Source organism: Lepisma saccharinum, chromosome 11, assembly GCF_977018435.1.
Source record: "Lepisma saccharinum chromosome 11, izLepSacc3.1, whole genome shotgun sequence".
In the NCBI taxonomy this organism is placed as follows: Eukaryota; Metazoa; Arthropoda; class Insecta; order Zygentoma; family Lepismatidae; genus Lepisma; species Lepisma saccharinum.
Genome location: NC_139239.1, coordinates 73,608,577 through 73,619,014, shown reverse-complemented (window position 1 = coordinate 73,619,014; position 10,438 = coordinate 73,608,577). Strand labels below are relative to the sequence as shown.

Genomic DNA, 10,438 nt, shown 5'->3' with positions numbered 1-10,438 from the left:
TGTTAATCTCGCCAAACACAATCTTTACCTCAATTTTGGAAGCTAGCTGAACTTTAGCGTTTCGAATTACATATAGTGAAGGCCTCTATAGTGGAAAAATACACCCAGTCTGTAAAAATTTGGAAATGTTGTCTCCTTCTCTGTCGAACCAGACCAAAAGTGTTCTCAAGTGTTTCAATATATTTCTTAACATAACTAACTTTTCAAGAAAAGAATACCTTGTGCCCAGATAGCTTAGTTGGTATAGCGTTAGGCTTTCAACATATCTGTCCAGGGTTCGAGTCCCTGTCTGGGGGATTACAATTTTTAAATTTTGTCATCGGATCTTGTGCAGAATGGATATAAAATATGTTTACAGTCTAACAGATTATTATTTATCTTAAAATTTTGCAAATAAGCTTTTAAGTTTCTCAAATATCAGCATCTTTAGCTAACAGTACAGCATAACCAGTATTATTATAATAGAAATGTTCTGGTGATAGAACCTACACCTACTGTAATATCTCTGTGGTATTAACTTACTAACTTTTGGGACTGTTTCTCCTCCGTTACATTTCCTCGCCATTTACCCTTAGCGTCGCAATTAGCCTCAGAAGCAAAAAAAAAAAAAAAAAATCGAAATCTTATATATGTTCTTTTTATATCTCTGAAACCACCTATACTATAGAACTACATTTAATGAATTTTGCAGTCTTCCTGTTTGATCTGTTAAATAATCCAGTCAATAAAAATATACTTGCATAGAAAAATCTGTTTTTCAGATACTTTAATCGGGTAATCTGCTTTTGCGTACTTCCTCAGAAATAGAGTTCTTGCTACATTTACATAAATCGAAGTCTAGTTAGAGTTGGCCTGTAAGTGCTTCTGGTACATGTAGTTCCTTGAAAAAGCAAATATTGGGTGTATAACAGATAGCATTCTTGTGAGACAGTAAAAAATCAACCTCATTTCCTCGTAGCATTAGCTGTAAATGCTTCTTGCAGGTTAACAAAGCTCTGGCGTGTGGGCCTACATCACCTACAATCCTTTGTAAAGTTCGTGTTGTCCTATAAATTGTCGATATACATACTAAGTCCCTAGTTACAGCCTAAGCTTTAAATTTCAATCTGAGGATTTCAGTGTTCAGATAGTGATTGTAGCCTCGTATAATAAACCAAATGGAAATAACCCAAGTGTTGATGCACCCAAAACACCAGTAATACTTCAAAAATAAATTGAAAAAGGCTATAAGGCTAAATTATTCTTCTAGCATAGAAAAAAGTTTAGCAAGTGGACCTATGGCTTATATAGTCAGTCGTCTGTGAACTTCGTTTTGTCCTGTGAATTGTCAATATATTGATAAATGGTTATATTTTTAAAAAGAAACAATGTTGGTAAGCGTCCAGTTATAGACCCATCGGTAAAAAATTTCAGTCTTCATAGACACACAATAGTTTTCGTTAAACTAAAAATTTGGCCTCGTATAAAGTCAAATAGTCGAAATGTTAAACATTTCGTGTACTTTATCCAGTAAGCCTTAGCTAGAAATACAATAACAGCGTTACAGACATAAAAATTAAGCAAGCTTTGATATTCTAGTGGCACATAATAAGTATAAAATATCCTTTAAAATACTCTGACAAATAGTTGTGTGTTATCTGAAATCAAAATTTTCAAGCCCTCTCTCCTGCATAAATAGGCTCTAGAATTCACTAAGCCTCAAAATAATATTAGGGTACATAAGATAAAAAAGCAGATGGAGAGTGGTGCTGATCGCATCATCTCCAAACAGCAAAAACAAAAGTATATGGATGGAGCCCTACCTGATATATTTAGAAAACTTTACCTAGTACAACAGTAACAAAATACTCAGCAAACTCTAAAATGTACAAACTTTCCTACGTAGCAGGTGTAACCTGAACTAAATAAATACATATAGAAATACAAAACCAAAAATAGCATAGTGGAAATCAGTAAACCCTAATAATAATAATAATAATAATAATAATAATAATAATAATATATTCTGTGGATTACATTTTAGCTAAAAGTACTTTTTCTTTAGTGTTTTCGAAAAGATTTAAATAAATACTAAACTCTAAGTTAAAAATTTGTAAATGTATATATGATACAAAACAAAATAAATAAAAATTAATACATACTCTGCAAAAAATCAGTAAAAAAGTTGAAAACATCTCTTTGTGCATCCAAATTGCAACAAAAATGTTGCCTGAATAGTTAAAATTGTGTTTTTAGAATAAAAAATTACATAAACAATGAAATAATAAATTAAAAATTGATAAAATGTCTTTGTGAGTAAAATATAACAAACAAAATGTTGTCTGAATAGATGAAATTGGTTATTTGAGTAATAATAAGCCTAAACTTGTAAAAATCTCTCTCTGTGTGTGTGTGTGTGTGTGTGTGTGTGTCCAAAATGTAATAAAAAACACGTTCAAATCGTGTTATTTGAGTAAATATTAGGCTAAACTTGTGAAATAAACAGATAGAAGTTGAGAACACACACTTTGTGTGTCGAAAATGTAACTAAAAGTCTTTCCTGAACAGATTGAATTGTGTTATTTTGGTAAAAATAAGTCTAAACTTGTGAAATAAACAGATAAAAGTTGAGAACACACACTTTGTGTGTCGAAAATATAACTAAAAATCTTTCCTTAATAGTATAAATAGTGTTATTTAGGTTAAAAATAGGTATAAAATTGTAAAATAATAAGTTAAAAATTTGTAAAAATATCTTTGTGAGTCCAAAATTTAATAAAAAATGTTGCCTGAATAGTATAAATAGTGCTATTTTGGTAAAAATTAACATAAAATTGTAAAATAATAAGTTAAAAGTTTAGAAAATGTATTTTTGTGAGTCCAAAATTTAATAAAAAATGTTGCCTGAACAGCTGAAATTGTGTTATTTGAGTAATAATAAGCCTAATAAACAGATAGAAGTTGAGAACACACACTTAGTGTGTCGAAAATGTAACTAAAAGTCTTTCCTGAATAGTACAAATAGTGTTATTTTTGTAAAAAATTAATATCAAGTTGTAAAATAATAAGTTAAAAGTTGAAAAAATGTCTTTGTGAGTCCAAAATTTAATAAAAAATGTTGCCTGAATAGTACAAATAGTGTTATTTAGGTTAAAAATAGGTATAAAATTGTAAAATAATAAGTTAAAAGTTGAAAAAAGTATCTTTGTGAGTTCAAAATTTAATAAAAAATGTTGCCTGAATAGTATAAATAGTGTTATTTTGGTAAAAAATTAACATAAAATTGTAAAATAATAAATTAAAAGTTGAAAAAATGTCTTTGCGAATCCAAAATTTAATAAAAAATGTTGCCTGAATAGTACAAATAGTGTTATTTTTGTAAAAATAAGGATAAGCTGTGAAAATGTTTGACATAAAGTCAAAGTTTGGTAAAAAATAAACTCAAAATTAAGTTAAATAGCACACAGTAACATACATTTACTACCTAAATCAATAATCAAAGGGTCCTAGGTTCGATACCCCGTGAAAAAAGCAAATAGTGAAAACTGTAGGCCCAGTCCCTGATAGCTCTCCCTTCTTCCTAGTACATATAAAAAAAACCTGCGCTAAAGCGTCCTGTGCCTTGGGGCAACCCTGAGCGGAATATTAATTGGCGGCGGAAACCAGTTCTACAAGCGACGCATAGCTTCAGAGATTTGACCCTTGCTGCGCATTCCAGACATCCTTTGTTGTCTGGTTCAATCCCTCCCCTGCCCTACAGTATTGCATACCTTTCCCCTGTTCTTGCGTACTGGTTAACCTTGAAAAAAAAAACCGGTTCTGAAAACCTACCGACGCGTTCTCTGATTGGTCAATCAGGATCGTTCTTTGTTCTGACGTTCTGACGTCATTTGACCTTGAACGCACTTCCCCCAAATTCCTTTCTCCTCTACCTGCACGGAGTTCACCCTTGTCTGTCTGGCATCAGACTCAGCTCACACGTTATACATAGTTCGTCTCCACTCAATATATTACATGCCATATAACATTATTACATAGTGCACTATATTTATTACCGTTGCATATCGCGGGTTCGAGTACCTGGACCGTCTTCTTTCGTACCATTACCACCGTTCATAGCGGTTCATAAACCATAAACTCTTATTTTCAATATTATAAACATTAATATTATCGATTTATACATTACATACTTTGCAGTAATGAATATAAAACCATATGCATAGCGTTTAGTACCTCTAATTACCTTCTATATACATATTTTTCATAAAATAAATAATTATATATTCATAAAAAGTTATAAACATGCAAATACATAAATGTAAAGTATTCTAAGTACGTGCTAATTAGTTCTAAGTACGCGCAAATTAATTAAAACCCGTGCAAATTAGTTATAAGTACATACAAATTAATTGCGAATATTAAATAGCAACATCCACTGGCTGGGATCAATACTACTTACAACAGATAGGAATGTTCGAAACAATTTTCGCAGTCACATGCACGTACTTGCCATGTCATCGATGTATCACGAAAAGCATGAAATTACGCTATGTGAATCTTACATTTCGCTCACAAAACGATATCACAACTTTTAGACCTTTCATTTATTGTAAATACAATTCAAATGTAACAGATTCACATAGACATATTATCAACTACACCGTCTGTCTCACAGTCGCACTATGAAATGAATACTTACAAGAATTTACCACAGGGGTCGCTACTTGTAATAGTGATAGTGTAAGGCTTGCTTGAAGACGTTCGTTTCTGACCAAATATGGGATGTTTTACGTTACGTTTTTAGGTTCCACTGGGAATATCATGATAAGGGGTACAGCACTAAGTGTAGATATTGTCATTTTTAGCATTAATGGACAAAAATTCTATAGCTGAACGTTCATTTTCTCATTTCAAGTGTATTAAAAGTTCTGAGAAGTGAGAACTGCTTGTGTACATTCAGAGGGACACGCCCCTAATGGAAAGGCTAATCAGGGAACTGGTGTCTTTGCCTACACAGAACACTAGTAGTCTCAAGTCCACATATTCCTAATACAAAATAGGCTTACGCGGCGCTGTGCATTTCTAACAGCCTAGGATGCATTGTTAGACAGATAGGGCCTATAATATTTCAGAATCTACAACTCCGTGCTTACAACCAGTGCTTGAAGTGAAATCATTTATTAACTTTCGACATTTGATAATTATTTGTGTACCCCATCTGTTATTATGCCTCCTCCCTGACCGACTCTATTCTAACTTTTCTGGCGTAGCTACTAAATTATCCTCATTTGGAGCCGCTTTTCCTACCACTTTTGGCTGATCGCGACGATATTGATGATTAGATTAAATTGATGGACGGACACTCATAAAGAATACCTATGCCCCCGACAGGACTTGAACAAGAGATCATCGGTGCTGGGACTGCTCAAGATAAAATTTTCACCAGGGCGAAGTGGTTTTGGCGTCCCCTCTACTTGCCTCCTGCCCCCTCCATCTTTCTACCCTGCTCCCCCTCCTATCCACGTACCTCCAAAAAAATATGACCATACGGTAGAACACTGTTTTAATGACGAAAAATAATAGTCTTATTTTAAAAGTACTTAAGTGTTTATTTAATAGCTACATAATGACATCAAAATAACAGTAATCTCAGCTTAAATTGCTACATAATTTTCCAATATACTTATTATGTTATGTAGCTCCTTTTAAAACAAATAGCCACGCACCCGGTGGACGCATATAGTGGCAAACTGTAGGTCCAGTCCCGATTAACCTTGCTGTGTATAAATTGATTTTAAAATAAGCATGGCTATTTGTTAGTTTTAGTTTATGTAATCATAAATAAGGTCTTGGCACTAATCAAGGGGAACGCCCCGGTCATCCCCCCTCGAGAATGGCGCACCGTTCAGCCACCCGGGTCTTACAGAGATTTATTGCCTCTGTTAAATTTGTAAACTAAGAACAGTATGGTGGGGAGAGAGGGTGGATCGGTCGGAATATATCCACCACCAAGTGTCAAAAAATTAGCAACGAGAGAGAGAATTGTTTATCCTCCCTTCTAACGTCACTCTGTGTAAGAGGCTTAATGTTCATACAACTTATACATATAAAAAAGGATATACTTTAACAGAAGCTACTAAAATCGCCTCCCCTCCTTAAAAAAATAGTACAGCTATCAGCAGGGCCGTATCAAGGTTTGTGGAGGCCCCTGGGCAAAATGTTTTGTGGGGGCCCCCATTCTTTTATAATGTTTTACTAGGAGCTTTATTAGCTCAATATGTTAACCACCAATATTCAGCAGTTGAAATGGTAGACCTGATTTTAGAATCAGTAGTCATTCACAATCGAACATATCGCAGATAGGTTTGCAGGGAGAATAGCGCAGTAAAATAAAGTTACAGGACGAAAATTGTAGCGCTACAGCAGCAGTAAAATTCTGCGTCTAAATGTCTACAGTATATTATGAAGAGTGAACACCGTAACTACAATATATAGTAAATTCTAAGGGGGTTCAGACGGAAACACAGAACTGAGCAGTAGACTGTACTTACGTACATAATGTATTATAAATGATATTATTTAGAATTAAGATTAAATATGTCACTACATATGCACGGTCCATCTACTGGACAATTACCGACAGGTTTATTGTGGAAATTGTAGTAACTACACTTCCTTTAAGAAAATTCCCAAAGGCTTAACATTTATAGTAGAGACACTTTTCTTGCCTTTTTCGCCGAAAATTCATCTACTATATCATCGAAGTCTAATTCACGAAGAAGTTCATGTTCAATGCTTAATAAACAAAGATTGGATAAGCGATCCTGTCCCATGGCAGCATGAAGCCTGTTTTTCACTAATTTCATTTTTGAGAATGATCTTTCTCCGCTGCAGTTTGGTATCATTAAGACCAAATACATTCTAAAGAGAATTTCGACATTGGGAAATGTACTGCGGAAAGGGTCCTTACATACAATGTTATATAGACACTTCCATCGAGACAACAGTCACACACTGTTGAGAAAAGTACTCAATGGCCGAACGCCGAAAGGAAACAATCAACTCATTGCACAGTCCGTTAGCTTATGTTAGCGCGGTTCACAAAAGCGCTGCTTAAAGTTAGGTGTCCCATAGTTCACTGATGCACCGAGGGAGAGAGAGAGTGCTAGTATCTTCACAAATTTTTCCCCTAGAAAAACTCAGTTCTAATACGATGTTATTAACGAAAGGGTAATTCCATATCATATCAACGCAAAAACTAAGATTTTGACACCCATAAATTCCGATTTCGATGAAATTTGACACAAGATACCCTTGCTTACATTTTATTTATTTTCTCCTTAACCAATCATCAGATATCTTTGAAATTTTACACAAAGTTCAATGAAATAATGAGGATTTCGGAAAAAAATACATCAGCACTCAAAAAGTTTTACAAATGCCTATAAAGAGACTAATAATGGATTTGTAGCCTAATTTTTGTGTTGGGAAAACTAGGTTACGAAAATCTGAATTTTCATCATGTGGGTATGATGGAACCAAAAACTTTTGATGATGAAAATCATTGCAAAGACATGCTCTTTCGCTACAAAAAAAAAAATTTTATTTTATTTTATTCCTTCTAACGAAAATTTTACGATTTTTGGAAATTGCCTAAAATTTCAGGGTCAATCCGTACCAAATGGTCCAGCACTGGTCGCTCGACCATTTTTAAAATTTTTCATTTGTTTGTCGTTGTAACCTCTCTACAAGGGTAGTTCAAAACAGGCATTATTTTTCTAAAACTAGACTTCGTTTGAAAATGGCGGCCATTTTTGTTTCATGACTTGCAACATTTTTGGCCTATTCGGACAGTTGCGATAATTGTGATAACTCAGCTAAGAAAAATTATAGAAATCTGGGTAAGAAACATTGTTTTCAGTACATTTCAGGCTACATTTTATGTTCCGTATCTTTTTTCACCACATCTAATGCAAATGGCTGAAATTTAGGGTCAAAACTGACTGATATTCAATTTTGAAGGGAAATCTATGTATAGGATATATTTTTTTTAGTAGGTAAGCAATGAAATATCAGAGCTATAATTCTTGTTAGAGGAAACATGTACGAGGTGTGGCTAGAAAAAAACCGGACTGTTGCTACAAAATCTTTTATTGGTAATGTTGTACTATACGAACATTATCTCCTTCAAAGTACTCCCCTGAACTATCGATACACCGCTCCATACGAATCTTCCATTTCTGGAAGCAGTGCTGGAAATCATTTTCTGAAACCATGTTCATGACTTCCGTCGCTTTTGTTTTCACAGGTTCTACGGTCGTAAATCTGTTTTTTTTTTCAGTTCTGATATGACCTTTGGGAATATAAAAAAAGTCGCACGGAGTGATACCCGGCGAATAGGGTGGATGTTCTAACACTGGGATTCCATGCTTGGCCAAAAAAGCCTTGACTGACAATGCCGTATGGACAGGAGTATTGTCCTGATGAAGAATCCATGACTTGCTTTTCCACAAATCAGGTCGACGTCTTCTTACTCGCTCACGAAGGGTCGTCAGCACCTTAATGTAATAATGTTGGTTGTTTAGCAATAGCTCGAATACTCAAGCGATGATCCTCTCGAATCAATTCACCGACCTTTGCAATATTTGATTCCATTTTCGACGTGCAAGACTGTCCAGGACGCGAGTAGTCCGCAATCACTTCTCGTCCCTCTTTAAACCTTTGAAACCACTCAAACACTTGCGTGCGTGATAAACACTCATCTTCAACAAACCATAAGTTTCTGTGGAGGATTTTCCGAGTTTCATAAGAAACTTCACATTGATACGCTGTTCCACTTTCACACTTAACATTTTTCCGACGGAGCACAGATGTACAGTTCACTTCGTCGACAAGCTACAGCGGAACTGAGCAGCGGGCACCCTGAGAAATCACACAGTCGATAGGCAGGATATCACGTTATACACTCATGCACCGCTTGACCTTGACGCGCTTGCGGTTTGTCAACAGCAACACCAATCCGGTTTTTTGCTAGCCATACCTCGTATATCCAAAGTTTCAGCAGAAATTATTAGAGCTCTGTTACTGGTTTCCGCATTAAGTTAAAGCTATTTGAAAATGCTAATTTTTCTCAAAATTTGGGCTCCAAATATATGTCTGGTTCGAAAGGTCTTCCCGATGGCATTGCGGTTACGTCGACGTTTTGTAACCAAGGGGTCCCAGGTTCGATACCCAGTGGAGGCACATACTGGTTCGGATCCCACTTTAATAAACTGTAGGTCCAGTCCCGATAAGCCTTCCATGCATAAAGTTGACCTAAAACTGAAATCAAACCAATATCTGGTTGGGAACCTAATAAAATTTGATATTTACTGCATAAAGAGGTACCTGTAAAAAATTTCGAGATTGATATTATATGATAAAGTTACAACAGGGGGAAGTTTGGTAAAAGCAGACAAATTTACGTTATTAGTTACAATTATAATTATTTACTTTTAATTAACTATCATGCAATTACAATTATTGTACGTATTAATTAATTGCAACATACGAATGGCATAGAAAGCCCGTTAGTAGCTATTATCAAAGAACAGGCGTGTTCGGCTCTGTGTCAAATATTTTCTACTGAAACTTTGGATGTACATGTTTCCTCTAACAAAAATTATAGCTCTGATATTTCATTGCTTACCTACTAAAAAAAATATATCCTATACATAGATTTCCCTTCAAAAATTGAATCAGTCAGTTTTGACCCTAAATTTCAGCCATTTGCATTGGATGTGGTGAAAATAGATACAAAACATAAAATGTAGCCTGAAATGTACTGAAAACAATGTTTCTTACCCCAGATTTCTATATTTTTTCTTAGCTGAGTTATCATAATTATCGCAACTGTCCGAATAGGCCAAAAATGTTGCAAGTCATGAAACAAAAATGGCCGCCATTTTCAAACGAAGTCTAGTTTTAGAAAAATAATGCCTGTTTTGAACTACCCTTGTAGAGAGGTTACAACGACAAACAAATGAAAAATTTTAAAAATGGTCGAGCGACCAGTGCTGGACCATTTGGTACGGATTGACCCTGAAATTTTAGGCTTACTTACTTACTTCTTCTTCCCCTTCGTGCTGTTCGGCGTCGGGGTCCTTCAGCCATCTGCCAAAACTTCCTACCTTGTGCCATTCTCTTAACTTCCATTAGTGTCTTTCCTCTTTTAGTAACCATCTCTGACAGGTATTGCTCCCATTATATCCGAGGTCTTCCTCTTCCTCTCCATCCTTCTGGTCTCGCCTCCATTACTTGTTTCGGTTTTCTTTCTTCTCCCATTCTCATGATATGTCCATACCAGCCCAGTGTTCTTCTCTCTATTATCTCTTCAATTCATTCTACTTGTAGCTGTTCCCTGATTTTTGTGTTTCTGATTCTATCTCGTCTGGTTTTTCCTACGACTCTTCTGAGGTAT

At 35.1% G+C, this 10,438-nt stretch overlaps 1 non-coding gene across 1 annotated transcript; it reads left to right on the top strand.

The window, feature by feature from the left end:
* Nucleotides 1–223: 223 nt before the first annotated feature.
* TRNAE-UUC (transfer RNA glutamic acid (anticodon UUC)) lies at nt 224–296 on the top strand. Its single transcript has one exon. It is a non-coding gene; the product is annotated as a tRNA-Glu (tRNA).
* The last annotated feature ends 10,142 nt before the right edge of the window (nt 297–10,438 follow it).